General features: G+C 34.4%; 1 long non-coding RNA gene across 1 annotated transcript in view; it reads left to right on the top strand.

The window, feature by feature from the left end:
• Positions 1-15,142, top strand: part of LOC128677106 (uncharacterized) — a 34,711-nt gene extending 19,569 nt beyond the window's left edge. Inside the window, exons 2-4 of the long non-coding RNA XR_008405500.1 lie at positions 12,227-12,308; positions 13,109-13,178; positions 14,489-15,142. This is a non-coding gene — a long non-coding RNA (uncharacterized LOC128677106). The remainder of the gene's footprint in view (positions 1-12,226; positions 12,309-13,108; positions 13,179-14,488) is intronic.
• Positions 15,143-16,690: the final 1,548 nt, after the last annotated feature.

The following is a 16,690-nucleotide window of genomic DNA, read 5'->3' as shown; positions in this document are numbered from 1 at the left end:
AAATAAATAGCAAAGGTAAAGATAAAGCAAGGAAATATAAGAATAAAATTATAATAATTTGGCGATAATATTTTTTTCGTAGTTATTAATTAATACAGATGGAGAGAGATAAGAATCCTAACTATTATAAATGCAAAAGTAAATAGTTAGCTTTTTATGCTTCATCTACTTAACCATCTTGTTTTGTATGTATTTCTATAGGCACCTTTCATCCCGTAAAAGCGGCCTTAGTTAAGGTAAATATTATTAGGTACCATGTAGTTAAGTTACAACGACATTGCGTGTTTGAAACCAATTAGATAAACTCGGAATAATTATTTATAACATTTTATATGGAAGACCAACGCTGCTTTTATTAAACTTGTTAAAAAAACAGTTAGCAGTATAAGCGTCCGAACAGACGCGGCAGAGGATTTGTTTTGTAACATATTAGGATAAAGATGTCTAAGGATAAAGAAATACAAAAGTCATATCGTTTAATTAATGTGAATCGCATAAAAAGACATTAATTATTTGTGAAGATATCATAATATATTGTCTATGCTGTCTGGAAACCTAGCAACGCTTTGGCGTCTTAGGAAGCTGTCATATTGTCATAATTGCTGTATATTTGGATTAGCATACATGTACAAAATATTAATAAAGAGTTATCGCAGAAACGTTTATTCTTCTAGATTAAATATACTTCACTCTACAATTAAACTTTATAATTATTGACGCGATACAAGTTTTTAAATAAAAAATTAACGCTGTCGTGACAGCCCTGAATTCTAGGCGGATTCACTGCGTGCCTTTCCCGCCATTCGCCATTCCGCCATGGCGCCGTCCCGCCATCTATTCGACCATTTGGGTCGCTGCTGTAACTTACTAGGTGACGAATAGCTCGCACCAATCACACTTCGATAAATCTGCTTCAATTTCTAAATAAGACTAATTCTTAGATCGTGTTTGTATTCTTTATGCGAATATTCGTCATGAACTCTTAAATGCGATATAGTTTGCCAAATTTTGGTGGATTATGTACAGCCGTAGGTACCTACATTTCTGGTTTTCCATTGCGGTAAATAAACTACACAATTTTCATTCGCGTTGGCATCTCTGTCCGAGTTTGGCGATAGTGTGCAGCCGGCAATACGTTTATAATTTTTTATCACACAAAATTACAGAATAGTTACAAATAATACAAGAAATATCCTTGGTTTTCATTTTTCTCTTCCAGAAATACTGTAATCTATATAATTAATATGAGAGAATTATATAGTCATGTTTTCTTGGTAATTTCATCCTAATTAATCCCTTTATACACAAGAAAACCCACTATCTATTTACTTTATATTCAACAACATCCCTTCAAACTCTGAATACGAAACAATGTGTTGAAAATTTCTCAGAAAATGTCAGAGCAGCGTATAATAAATCTCACTGAAAGCAATCTAAACTCTGATGAATTCCCCATAAGGTTTAGATGTGCATGGCAAAGTTATCTTTTGGACGAAAATTAGTACAAAGTAACATGTATTAGTGTCTAATGAATACCGCAAGTTAGTTATTCGAATTTGAACTCAAAATTGCCGTAAATTTAGAAATAAAGGCGAGTAATTCTATGCGTTTTGTGTAAATTATGTTCTCTTATATGTATAGATACATATTACATGCGCCGGCTTCACTTTCGTGGGAATATAAGATTGAAAATACTCTATGCCACTCAGTAATAGTGTAGATTTCTACTGGTGACAATTTTTTCAAAATTAAGTTTACCCCCAATAATTGCCTGTGTTCACATGTCAACTATACTATTATGTACTACTAAGCGTGTGTATGTTTGAGTCGATTTCAAAATTTTTTTCACCATTATGAAGGTGCATTATCCAAGATTGCTATAGGTTATATTTTATCTCAAAATTCCCACGGGAGCGAAGCTTCGGGCAACATCTAGTTAACTATATATCGATTCCAAATATTATCAAACGGCCCGTCCCGGCATCGCTCGGATAACAATAATAAATTGTATACGTAAACCTACCTCAGGTATCACATTATCTATTAAAAAACCCGCATCAAAATCCGTTGCGTAGTTTAAAAGTATGCTAGGCGCCTTTTAAACTGTATGCTATCTTTTAAATTGCGCAACGGACTTTTATAATTCAACTTCATTGATTTAATAAAACAACAACTTTTTTTTGGGTGGTCCTATCGAACCGTGTGCGGCGTCAAAAGATGCGCCTCCGTTAGCCTGATAAGATGTTGTAACAAGCCAGCGAGGGTCCGATAGAAAAAAACGCGAAAAAGTGAGTATTTTATTAAATTTGTTGATTCAGCTCCAAATTGATTTGATGATCATAGGGACAGACAGAGGGGCACGACTTTGTTTTATAGTACTTGTATGTAATGATTATGGTAGAGTAAAGTATGGAAGTATATATGTATTTTTTAATAATCCGTAATCCTGAAAGAAACGCCGAAGTGTTTCCATTAAAAACTCGCGTTTAAGGTAATAAGTCAAAAAGTCCCACATCTGTCCTCGCGATGGTAAATCAATGCGTCCATCTTTCAGTAAAACTAGTGGCCGACCCTCCAGAGTCCTTAAATTACGTAAATTAATCAAACACACTTGCACACATTAACGCATGTGGAGAGATAGAGCTCGATATAGTTGACTAGATATGTGATTATGCCTTTTCATTTATTCTTTCTAATTTTAAGTTTTTTTTTTAAATAATAGTAATGACGGCGGTCATGAATGCTTGAAAATTCACTGTTCAACGTTTTCCCGATTATTTCCTCATGGTGAGGAAGAAATCAGACGTCTGTCGCTATATTTATAGACGCCCAGGGACTGCTATACTTATACTCTTCATAATTCATAATTATGTGCAATATAAGTATATATTTATGTAATGTGTGTATGTAAGTTTATAGTATTAACATTTATGTAGGTTTATGATTTATTTTAAGTATATTTATATATTAAGTATATTTTTGTCAGTCTAATCCGACCCGCATTACTGTATTTCCTCGTCTTGCAATTTCCCAAAAGGTTGTCTGGATGAAATTGCTTACAGCGATAAGACCGCCTTTTGCACAATGTATCTATACCATAATGTCATGCTATGTGTGAATATACATTTTGTATTTATGTATATTACGTAATTAATTTGTGCAATAAAGATTTTTTGTATTGTATTGTATTTTATTTTATTTTGGTGTTGTAGGCGTCCAAATGTTAACCACTTCCCATTGCGTGGCATTGCTACCTTTGTCAGTAGTATAAAGTAATAAAAAAAAAAAATTATATTTCTTATAATACAAAGTTCTTGTAATATACCCAAATTCACGCGCCTTAGAGTTTCATGCTGGGTAACTCGATGTGCTGTTGTCTGTACTGTCAATGTGTATGTCACTTCTAGATACTATATATCATCTCCACAACAACCCACACACACATAAAGATAAGCCAAGCGGGTTGTTAAAGGATACGGCATTAATGAAGGTCCACAATTAAAGGGGGAAGTTTGTTCCAGTGATCTTAGAGACTGATCTAAGGGTTCAGGGGGGAGGGGGATGTGTTGCGAGGGGGGTAGAATTGTGCTTCAAATGACTCGCGATTAATCCTAGATAGGATTTTAGGTTTGATAAAGAATAATTTGAAACATTTGGGAATACATGTTGTTTTTTTTTTGTCATTAAATTTGCATGTAACCATAAATAGTTCTCTCCCTCAGAATTGAACGTAATTCCGGAATTGAACGTAATTCCGGTTACTTCCACAGCTATGAAGCATCGGAGCTCGGGTTCCGTTTTCTTACTTTTCTCCGGATTGCGCGGTTTTCGACGCTATTGGCACGCATTCATCCTTGAAGACATTAATCCAAACAAATATTTTTTAAACGAAAAAAAAACCGGATTTTTTGTTGGACATTTTCAGGGTCTATATTTAAATTTACAGAAATCTATTTAAATTTTTTCTAGTACCTGTAGAAAACTATTAGACGTTGGATTCACTTTATAATACAAAAGGCAAGCAAAATGGTCACAGAAAGAAAAATTCAACTTCAAAACCGTAATTATTGAACGCGATAGCTCCCCATATAAGGATAGGCTGATGATAATGAGTAGCTAACATATTAGTAGACAAGTACTAACTGGGTGTACGCGGCTACTTGCCTGTACATTTCGTGTCAGGTGTCTTTAGGACTTAAACAAAATTTTAGTAATAACATCGAATGAAGAAGCAGTGTTTATCAAACTTAATTGTTAGAACTAATCTATGTTCTTCTCCATAGTCGTATTCCTCACGGCTGAGGGTCGTGGTCATTACGTAGAATAAAACACACACAACAAATTTTCTTGGCATTATTAATGGAGTGGTTTGCCATTGTCATCTCCATTTCAAACCCAAATTAATAATAATCAACCAGTGTGCAGGTTTCCTCGCGATGTTTCCCTTCACCGGAAGCAAGTGGTGGTCGATGAAAACTACTATATATGAGTCAGATTTGTATACAAACTCGTGTGGCACGAGTAAGATTCGAATCTGAGACCTTTCGAATCTATGTTCACTTTCACATAAACATGAAAAACCGTGAAATCCCCTGAAAGGGCGGGTCGGCACGCAGCGCGCTGTAAGTTAGCGGATTTGCGGGTATTATCCAATAGCCATGTTATTTGTTTAGTTGGAAACAATGGAATCTAAACAATATTCAGGACTACTCTTGGTCTAATGGACTCAAAATAATACTCTTTTTCATGAAATATCTTTGACGACCTCGGTGGCGCAGTGCTTGTGCAAGTGCTTGCCTCTGAACCAAGCTCCCGGGTTCGATCCCCGGTCGAGTCATGATGGAAAATGATCTTTTTCTGTTTGGCCCGGGTCTTGGATGTTTATCTATATTTGTATTTGTTATAAAATATTGTATCATTGAGTTAGTATCCCATAACACAAGTCTCGAACTTACTTTGGGGCTAGCTCAATCTGTGTGATTTGTCCTAATATATTTATTTATTTATTTATCTTGGCGATTTTTTACCTGAGTTTTTTTCGTTCAGTAGTAGCCGTGGTTGTGTCACATATATAGATGTAGTGTGATATATCGAAACAAATATTTTTCTTCTTTACATTTTGTTTGTTAATGTCAACTTATCTAGATTTTATTATAGATCAAGTTTATATTTTACTAGCTGCCCGTCCCTGTTTCGCTCGGATAAAAACATAATAAATATACACTTAAACCTTCCACTGGAATCACTATTTGATTTGAGATTGAAAACCGCATGAAAATCTGTGCTTTAGTTTTTGAGGTTATCGCGAACAAACAGACAGACGCGTCAGGCTTTGTTTTATAATATGTTATGTTAGGAAGGATAAAGATTCGCTCAGAACACTAGACACTGCAATAAGTAAGTAGTTTTTATCTTGAATCTTTTAGTGCTAAATTTACACTAGTAACAGAAAATTAAATTTCTCAAAAGGTCCCCAAGTCATTTCCTAAGGGTGCAAATAATTAGACGCGCCGTGTTTCACCCGAGTATGTAGGCAATTTGGAAGGGTTGCTAGTAAGGGTGGTTGTACATAAGACCCATTTCTCTGTCGGCAATATCTTGAATGCGGTGTAAAGGTCTTTTATTCCCTTGTGTTTCGGCGATTCGTTTAGGCGTTAACTTGGGGCTTTTATGTCGACTGCGTAGAAAGGGTCACTATTGATCCGTATGTGGCTGAAAAAGTGATTTTTATTTATTTTTACACACATTAGCGTAAACTAAATCTGCACTACGTTTTATTGTACACTACACGTGCTGGTGTCCCAGTTATTAATTTTATGATTTTACTAGCTATTGTCCGCGATTCCGCCTGCAGCAAAAAGTAGCCTATTCTATCCTACCTCAATCCGTTACTCCGCTTTGGCGTAAAAGACGGACAAACAAATACATAATCTTTGACATTAATAATAGTAGTATGAATGGAAATGTTGATAATCAATCAGTAAATAGCTAAACCAATAGCGATAGGCAACTGGATGCACGTCAGCATAACAGGCGGTGAAGTTGTGAATCTTTTGATCTCAGACAACGGCTCAGTGGGCCGCGACGAGCGCTGACCCGGCTCCAACCATCCGAATGTCCACTCCGATTGTTTCTACAATTGTCTCCTATATATAACTAGTTTTTGGTGGCTTTATTTGTTAGGTACTAGATGTTGCCCGGGGCTTCGCTCCCGTGGGAAATTTGAGATAAAATATAGCCTGTAACAATCTTGGATAATGTACCTTTCTAATGGTGAAAGAATTTTTGAAATCGGTTTGGTAGTTTAGAAGAATACCCACCTCAAACATACAAACTCATAAACGCTTACCCCTTTATATAATACTATATGTTACCCGAGGCTTCACTCCCGTGGGAATTTTGAGATATAAAATAGCCTATAGCAATCTTGGACATTGTAGCTTTCTAACGGTGAAAGAATTTTTAAAATTGGTTCTATAGTTACGGAGATTACCCGCCTCAAACATACAAACTTACAAAGTCACAAAAGCTTACCTTCTTTATAATAATATCGCTCGCGTGGAATCCAAATTAACGTGAAATGTACTTTTTCCCGGAACGAAAAGTATCGTTTTTACATACTAAAGCGTCAAATCTTCATATAACATCATTTATTTGAATATTTTTATTAAGACAAGAGTTTTTTATGCAACTGGTTCAGATTTCATTCAGAGAAATAGAATGGGTTGGTATTTTTAAACCTTTGTCATGTTTGGTAATAAAATTGGCAACATTTTCTTTTCTTTTCATATTACGCACCAATTTTGCAACAGAATTTATATAAAAGACCCAACCCGCACCAGCGTGCATGCCCCGGATCAATACGCAAACTTATATTACGTCCCACGAAGACGAAGGCAGTCCAAATTCGTATGTTAATTCACCCTCTCCCCTCTCTGCCACCCCCCTCGCCCCGGAGATCGTCTCCCTCGCACCTCCGGGAAGCCAAACTATTATAAAGGGTAGCTCGAAAGTTAGATTAATGATGTTAGAAGCTGACCAACGTACAGACGCAGGAGATGTTCGATCTTATGATTTATTTTTCAGTAATGCCATAAACATGTCTTATTCTTATCATGTCGACTAGGCTACATTTGAATGGACTATTACGACGCCACTGATACGACATTATCTTATTTGAAAAACAAGTTATTGTAATTTTAAAATCGATTGATCTTTCAGTATAAAATATAAGTTTTGATCTCTTTGAGAAAAATTCGTTTGGGCGTCATTTTCGGTATTTTTTATTTTATTTATGTTCACCTATCTATCACACTAGTTGCTGCCTGTGGCTCTACCCGCGTCATAAAGTTGCCTATGACACTCTTCAGCTCACCAACTCAACACCAAAAATCACCTCAGTCGCGTTTCGGAAATCTGTTTTAAAGGTTTGCAATGGAAAAGTAGTAATAATTATTACAGTTTTATCATTTCTTCTTCTTCCGTGCCTTAATCCTTTATTTATGCCTTTGTTATCTTTTTATTTATTTTCTTTATTTTCACTGTTTCACCATAGCAAAAAATATAAGTTTGACCTAGTATATCCTTCGTCTGTACAGTTCCTATCGAGTCCCGCGGTAAAGTGTGGACGATCTAACTTCGCCACTCGCACACATTCACACATCACACACACATATTCAGTCGCCGCAAAAGTAACGCTACGTCCACAAGGAATACTGTTTCAGCAATAGAAATTATTTGAATAGCTATTTTTTATTATCAAGAATTGTTTATTAAAATATTAAAGATCAAAAATATGGTTAGAATCGCATGTTGCGAGTGAGTTTTTAAGACTGATATAGATCAATCTATTAAATAATTTTATCGAGAATTTTATATCGATGCTAGTCAGTTGAGCCGACCAAATGAGAAACCAAATCGCATATACATACAAATTAGGTAACAGATTCCAGTTGTTAAATGTAAGAAGTGCTTCGCAGAGGGCCTTCCGTAAAACATCGTAACTCGCTTAATTGGCTTTCACAAAATCTAATTCCAACTTTAACAATTCTTTTAAAATGTTCACTAAATCCCAAGCATAATTTCATAGAATTTCAAGAAGTGGGCCCTCAGACCACAAGCACATCTTTGATTCATATTGCTTTAGAGTATACTAAAATATAATAATAGAAATTATAAATAAATTTAGGGAGATGAACGAAATCATTAAATTTAGTAATAATTTTGTACTTCACATTATTTGTACAGTGGTTGACAGTTTAAATTCACTATTGTACATGCGATTAGGTACTTGCCATTAGACGCGGTGCGTAGTCGCAAAAGACATGTCAGATACCTTTAGGCGAATTGAATAAAATCAGTGTTCAAATTAACACACTTGAAAAGAAGGAAAGAGGAACTTATTTTTTTAAATCTATCCGACAACGATAACATCGAACGTAATAATTACTATTCACGTTTGCGTATTTGCATATACCTCTAAATTATCAAAGGACTGTGATACGGAACCAGATATACTGAAGCTAGGTTTAAATATTCCTAGCACGGCTCAGGGCGATGTATTAGAAAATGAATACACAGTGAATGAATATACAGTGAGTGTAATGTGTGTGTGTGTGTGTGTGTGGACGCACACAGACGCAGCGGCCTCAAGTGATTCCTTCACCACGTTCTGTGTGTGAATTCAAGCATTCCTCAGAGGTGTATGTGCAAAATGCAGATAAATTTGTAATTTGAATCGAGATTAAAATTTAATTAAACTGGTCCTTAAGTAAAAAAGAAATCACCCCTGTCGCGTCTGTCTGTTTGTATGAACGCGATAAACTCAAAAACAACACCAATAGTATAGTAAGTAGTGTCCGATAGCGTGATTCATGAGGAAAGTGTTGAATTGACTATCGTTATATCCGAGCTAAGCCAGGACGGGCCACTAGTTTATAAATAAAATTTGGACAAATAACATTAGATATTACGTATACATTGATTTCTATAAGTATTTACTGTAAATTTGGATTTTTAAAATCTTCACTTTTCTAGATTACTTTCTACGTTATTTGATTACATGCACCATTATATAATAAACTAGTGGAACCTTATAAATTTGTCCAAAATTCATCAAAATCAGGCCAGGCGGATTAGACGCGATATAAGTGAGTTGAAGCAGATATGTCTGCATTTATAATGTAAATGTCTAGTACATTAGTTTAATATTATATTAGATTTTACCATTCTGTCCCGATTAGAACTCAATTGAACTAATTAATTAGCCACAAAAAAAAGATAATTTCATAAATCTTGTAATAACAAGATGTTATATAAAACATATTATGCCATTTAACGTCTTTAAATATCATATGTAAATAATGTAAAAGGTTAACCTGTCGTATTAGAATATGCTTTCTGTAATTGTAGGTTAAGTTTGGTGAAATAAATAAATAAATATTTCAACGAATGACAGGTTCACGGAAAAATTAAAGACTAATTAATATGTCCTGATTAAAATAAATTGTTTAAATTAATTTCAATCAGGCCAGAAGGTCAAACGCACACAAATTATAGATACAAAAAAAACATAAAAGCTAAAAGACTCCAAACCATCTTATAATTTAAAACGACTTTATTACCCCACGTCTATAAAATCTAGTTTCATTGTCAGACAATACAGATCAACGGTCACAACGAAGGGAAGAACTTCTAACCCAAGGTCGTAGAATCCTTGATCATGTGAACTCTCGACCATTACCATAATCCATTGAAATTGACCCCTGATCTCACGATGACCGGTCAGATGCTGCGATCAAAGTTTATTCTCATTCAAATAATTGTATAATTCTGGGAAAATTGAAACTTATTTATTTTTTGTCGATTTCAGATTCTCACAAGGACAAGACAATTTGCATATCCTGCCGGTTATTTCTGGTTTTATAATTTTGTAGATTTTATAATTTTGTAGATTCTACATCGTAAATAGTGTCTACATTGTGACGATTGTCAACTTGTGTAGTTGATTTTAGTGATTTGTGTGCTTTTTAAATTGAAAGATTAGTTTTCCATCCTATCTGTGTGTTATATCTTTGTATTTACTAAAATAATATAAACCAGTGATTTTCATCCTATTAATATTATAAATGCGAAAGTTTGTGGAGATGTATGATTGGTTCTCTTTCACGCATAATCTACCGGACGGATTGTCATGAAATTTGGTACACGGTTAGAATATAACCTGAAATAACACATAGGATCCTTTTTATCCCAAATTAAGGGAGCGAAGCCCCGGAGCGTAGCTCATGTATAATATATTCTAGTACAACTATATGCCTAAAAATATTATTCTCTTTACAGAATGCAATGCATAACGACATCAAAACTTCATCTAAACAATTTGCATATACTGCACAAGGCGCCCCACCCACGCGACTCTGTCCAAAACTACTCACACCCTTATTTTACGTTATCCAGAACTTTCCGCCTTGCGTACCGCCGCTGGACACCCTGTACATATTCTAAACAGAGTACCTATATATTATATAAGTGTCAACAACGATCTAATCTCATTTGGTTCTTAAACGTGATCGTTTCACAAATATATTTTTACTGATACGAATATTTTCTTAGCTTTTATTTTTTGGATGGCAAGGTTGGTTTTTCCGTAGTATTTCTTAAATGGATTGAATTTTTTTTTTGTAATATTAGGATGCGATGAGGGGCCCGGTTTGATCGGCAATTTGCGGCAAATTAATCTGATGTCATTAAGACATTCAGGGGAGATTTTGAGAAATTTCGTTAGGATTCACTGGTGTTCATAAATGTCGCGTTGAGTTTCGATGACAAACTGCGTTATTACATAATATATACATTGAGGAAGTTTGAGACTAGAATTTAGATCCGATTTTACGAAATTGGTTTATAGGAAAACACTGTCTTAGTTATACTTATATAATACCTATTAGTATAAATATATTAGTTAACCATAGGTCCGTCCCGGCTCCGCTCGGGTAAACCGTAATAAAAAAACCAGTCTATATTCCTCCTGAGAATTTTGTCTGTCTCTGTGCGAAATTTCATCAAAATCGGTCTAGTAGTTTTGGGTTTATTCGTTATAAACAAAAATCTATTCTCTTTATAATATTAATATAGATAAGATATATTTAATTGTGCTATTTATAGAATAACGGTTCGTATAATCACGAACTCATACAAATATTGATAACCTACTTCATAAAAAGCAAACGTTTACATACAGCTAGCTGAGCTCACATGCTGTTTGTTCTGGAGTTCTGGACTCATTAACGAATCGACAGACAAGTTTGTTATTAGAATAGTTCCTACACTGTCGGTTTTACAGTTATAGTCTGCACCCTGCGCCATTAAAACTGTCACTAGAACACTATCATTAATGCACATCTAATGTCTAATAACAAAATATAGTTTCAACATTTGCGTGCTCCCACTATTTGTCTAAAAGTATAAGCAAGTTTTTTTACAAAAATGACATTTTTTACACAGGCCTTAATGTTATCAAAGAGATCTTATTGCATTCAATGTGTGCCAAAAAAAACATGTCCGTGCACTAAACCGTTGAGGAGTTCCGACGTCTGGAGCCTTTCCTGGGTGCATTAAATAAAAACTTGTCAAATATGAAATAAACAATAGAAACAGCATTTTATTTGTGCATATTAATTTGACAAAGTCGTACGAAATACTATATTGTAGGTATATGCTTCAAGATATGTTAGTTTGTTCCTACAATTCTACATTCAAGGTGACTTATACAAGGACACATAATATTGGCAGAAATCAAAATCAAAGGAAAACATTGATAGGCATGAATAGTATTTCCAATAAGGCTTAAAACATAAAGACCATACAGCCAAATCTTCAAAATTTTAATCCGGCATTAAAATTTTGATGATTTGGCTGTTTGGTCCTCCACACTGTCGTCAAACAGTTTGCCAAACTTAGGCGAGTTCGGTATACATTGCTGGTTTTTCATTGCGGTAAATAAAATCACTTATATTAACTACGCAATGTTCACGCATTCGCGTCGGCATGTGTCCGAGTTCGGCGACATTGTGGAAGTGGCATAATATTTTTTTTTACCCTTAGCTTCGTGACGTCACAGGCGCGAATTAAAATAAGATCACGCAAAGACGGGGCGGATTCTCAGTCCCAGTACAAGTTTAAGTAACAAGTTTATTTACTTACCTCTGAACGTAATGATTTTCAGGAGAATCGGAAGCGAAGCAATCACGGCGACGCCCGGACGCGACGCCGGACTGATCGCTACTCGATCGTTGCAATTTATGATGGTACGTAGACGCCTATTATAGTTTCTAACAAGATTCCTAGCATGACAAAACATAATTTGTTTCGTATCGGTTCCTACGTTCAACATTATTATAAACTAGCTGCGCCCCCGAAGTTTGCTCCCGTGGGAATTTCAGGATAAAGAAAATGATAACACATTCTCTCCAGGTTATTCTATCCGTGTACCAAATTTCATAACAACAATCCGTCCACTAAATTTTATGTGAAAAAGTAACAAATATTACATCCTCACTTGGATTTATGATAATGATAGTTAGTGAACTGTAAGACAGGTTCCTTCGATATAGGATTGCCAGGCGTCCAGATAAAGCCGGACAGAGTTAGGCTTTTTGATTGCGCGTCCGGCCAAAATAAACGGTGTCTGGCTGGTAAGGCTTTTGTTAGACTTTTCACTCGAATCATAGTCACTTCACATACCGAGTCTTGAGATCATGAACGAGCAAGCGCCGAGCTAGAATTTAATTTACACTGATGACTTAATTTGATTGATTAATAATTTGATTGATTAATAACGTTAACAGGATCGCAGTCAGACAGGACTGCGCGGGAGTCCTGTCTGACTGCGATCCTGTTAACGTTCAATTGTTTTTATTATCTCCAGGATCGAAGGGCTAATGAACGCGATAAACTCAACAACTATTAGACGAATTTTTCTTATGGGTTTTCACCAATGGATAGTGTTACAGTGTGAGAAAGGTGTGTATAAATTTATTATGATTTTGAAGCCGGGACTGGCCGCTAGTGATAGATAAAATAAACATAATTTAACAATTTATTTCAGGTTTAACAAAATCAAACAAGATGGCGGACGATAGCGTTGAATATAGACTGCAGTTTTACGATTTCCACATGTAAGTATTGATCGTAGTAAAAGATAAATTGATTATTGGTTAAATTGGTAGTGGTGATTGATTAAACCAATAAATTTCATTATTAAATGCCACATATTAGGTATACTAATATTATTTGGGGAATACGTTAGTAAAATTATTGTTAACAAGCAATCCTTGCTTATCTTAAAGTATACGACGCTTAAAAGACAAAGTGTCATATTCGTAACGTTACATCAGAGCATTTAAAAGTTTAAAATTGGTGAAAAAAATTCATAAATAGGTATTTAAAATTTTAAATGATTTTTAAATGCTAATAAAAGGCTTAATAAACTTGCATTCAGAGATTAGGAAGGACCTCAAATAATTATATGAAATAGCGTCGGTTATTAAAAATATCCATCAATATTATCATCGGGTAAACATTAATTACAGACTACAAAAAATGATAGACAAAACTATCCAAACCGCATTTTTATGTAATTGTGTTTGAAGAAACGTGATCTGTCTATCCTCATCAGTCTTTTTAACCTTCTTGTACTAAGTATGTACTTGTATATAATAAATAATTAATATATAATAAATAATATATTAGGACAAATCACACAGATTGAGCTAGCCCCAAAGTAAGTTCGAGACTTGTGTTATGGGATACTAACTCAACGATACTATATTTTATAACAAATACATATATAGATAAATATCCAAGACCCGGGCCAATCAGAAAAATATCATTTTCCATCTTGACCCGACCGGGGATCGAACCCGGGACCTCTCGGTTCAGTGGCAAGAACTTTACCACTGTAAATAAGCCCTTCTTGGCTTTCCTATTCCTTTTATTCCTTTTTAACTTTAATTTACTCCTAAATCGAGTTCTTAATGAAATCTTAATGTCGTAGAAGGTGGCCAAACATATTAGCTTCCCACGTATCGTTAACTTTTCGATAACTTTTAACTATTTTATTATTTCGTAATTAAAATCTGTATTTGCATCTGGCGTTCTCTTAAACATAGAATCGATTATTATATAACTTATAAATAAAATAAAATAAAAAACATTTATTTCAGGTTTAAAAACCTATATAGTGTTAGTAACAGAGTGTCTTACAAACTATGTTAGTACATATATATTAAAATTACGAGAGCACTTTGTGTCCTTAGCTAGGTGGATGCGAGTCCAGTGCTGCATGAGAGCGCAGTCCACGTAATTTAATAATATACCTATAAAATAAAATGCACAAAATCAATTACTTAACTAACATATTTTGATGTAACTATGATCGTGTGTTTGGAATAAATCATATACTGAAACAGCAAAATTTAAATTACAGGTTACCGTAATGCCGTCTTCTCGATCGCTGACTGCTTCGCTGGAAAAGAAGCAGAACATCGCAGAAGCGTAAGCGTTTTAATTCTTCGCTTGCTGCCGCGCCGCCAAGCTTCTGCTCAGCTTATATGCAATCATATTTCTATACGTGATTTTCTTTTCGGTGTTATCAAGTGGAATGTAACACACGTTATATATTACTTGGCAAACACAATAATAAAATAAATATCGATTAAACTTGAATCTACCTCTATTCACCTAAAATATATAATATTATCCTTACATAATAAGTACCCCGTTGCGTTTGTCTGTATGAACGCGATAAACTCAAAAACTACCGAGATTCCTGAGAATTGTTTTGGTATTTAATTTTAATTATTTTACCCGAGTGAAGCAGGGACGCTGGTATTTTATGTTTGGGGGTAATTTATGTTAATAAACTTAGTATAGAATCTTCAAGAGGAATGAAACTATCTAGGAAATGACTCCAATAGTATTGAAAAATACCCCTTTTTATAACGTTTACGTTAGATTGTTATACATTTCTGATTTACTTTTAAATAATAAGATTTATTAAAAAAAAGAAAATGTAGACATGCAACGAAATTGTAAATTCATTCATTAAATATTTGATAATAGATCTACGTGTCAAATTTGAATGTTGTTATGTGAAAATATAGAAATAAACTAAAATTATGATTGTTTTATTTCACTCCTGTTGTGTGTGCCAATTTCAGCGAAGGACGGCGTGGCTTTACGAGCTTTAAGCTTTAATAATTAATAAGTTTAATGACAAAACATAGTGTAGTCGATATCAAACAAGCTTAAATTTATTTGCGTTCGTTTGAGGCGAGTAATCTCCGAAACTACCGCACCGATTTCAAAAATTCTTTCACCATTATAAAGGTACATTATCCAAGATTACTAGAGTTTTTTTTTCAAAATTCTCACGAGAGCGAAGCCGCGGGCATCTATTTAAATAATTATAACCTGCAATGCTTACCAGCCTCTGTGCGGAGCTAGTCAATTTTGTAAGTAATTTTGATTCCTGTTAGCGCCATGATATTTTTCAACTCCTAATGAGTTGAAAAATATCATGGTGCTAATTTAGTACTGTAGTCGTTTAGTTTTTTTTTTATTAGTTTAGTACACATTAATTATTTTAAGGTTGGGTAAAATTAAATATTGTCTTTGTCAAAAAACAAAACTGTAGTGACAGCGGTCGAAACGCTCTACGAATGACTAGATGAATAAATTAATATAAATATAGAGATAACATTGTGGCGCGATACTTTATCGCGTAATAAATAAAAAAATTTCACATAATCCAAAATTGTACATTGTGTCGACACTATAATTAGTTTAAAATAAGCAAAAACCACAAATAGTACTCGTATGTAGTTTTAATTAAATAGAAACACGTATCAAATTTTCCACACATTTACAAATTTGTTTTTCTAGTGGATTTATTGTGTTCTCGCATGATATTCAATCCGAATATTGGTTGTAGTGTAGTGCATTAAATATATGAACAAACAAAACTCTTAAATTAATATTTGACACAAAATCCTATTTTACCAACTCACATGACCGTAAAATACAATTTTAGTTTGCATGTATAGAAAATTTCAATTAGTATATTCAAATAGTGAAAATTAACAAATTTGGGCTGTTCGCGGGAAAATGACACATATCTAAATGCAGAATTTAGCATTTGGTTTAGGTTTCTCTTTGTAATTATATTTTTATACAAATCTTTTCTTATTGGAAACTTAGTCAAAAAGACCGCCCCGTAGCGCACCTGGTGCAAATGTGCCCATAACGCTGGCGGCATTCCCTCGCTGTATTGCGAGAGATATTCGTCGCTTTATAATTGATAGTTTAATATCTCAAATTAGTAATACAAAGAGGATTGTAGTTCTTACAACGACACAAAGACAGATCAACGAGAACAAAATCTTTTAAATAATATAGGTAAGTTGATTGTATTCAGTTACAAAACCCATGAAATCATCTACAGAAGCGCCATCTCGACGTGACGTAATTTTTTCGCAACAGAACGGGAAAAAAATCTCGCGCTACTAACGGCCTCTATGAGCCGGCGCCAGAATTTTTCGCCCGGTCATAACACCCGCCACGTGCATTTGTTTTGGTAGGTTTTTTTCTCAAAAAAGATCGCATACATAAACGCACCTCGCGCGACGTA

Source organism: Plodia interpunctella, chromosome 17, assembly GCF_027563975.2.
Source record: "Plodia interpunctella isolate USDA-ARS_2022_Savannah chromosome 17, ilPloInte3.2, whole genome shotgun sequence".
Classification (NCBI taxonomy): Eukaryota; Metazoa; Arthropoda; class Insecta; order Lepidoptera; family Pyralidae; genus Plodia; species Plodia interpunctella.
The sequence above is the reverse complement of the archived record's forward strand: the minus strand, read 5'-3'. Positions and strand labels throughout refer to the sequence as shown.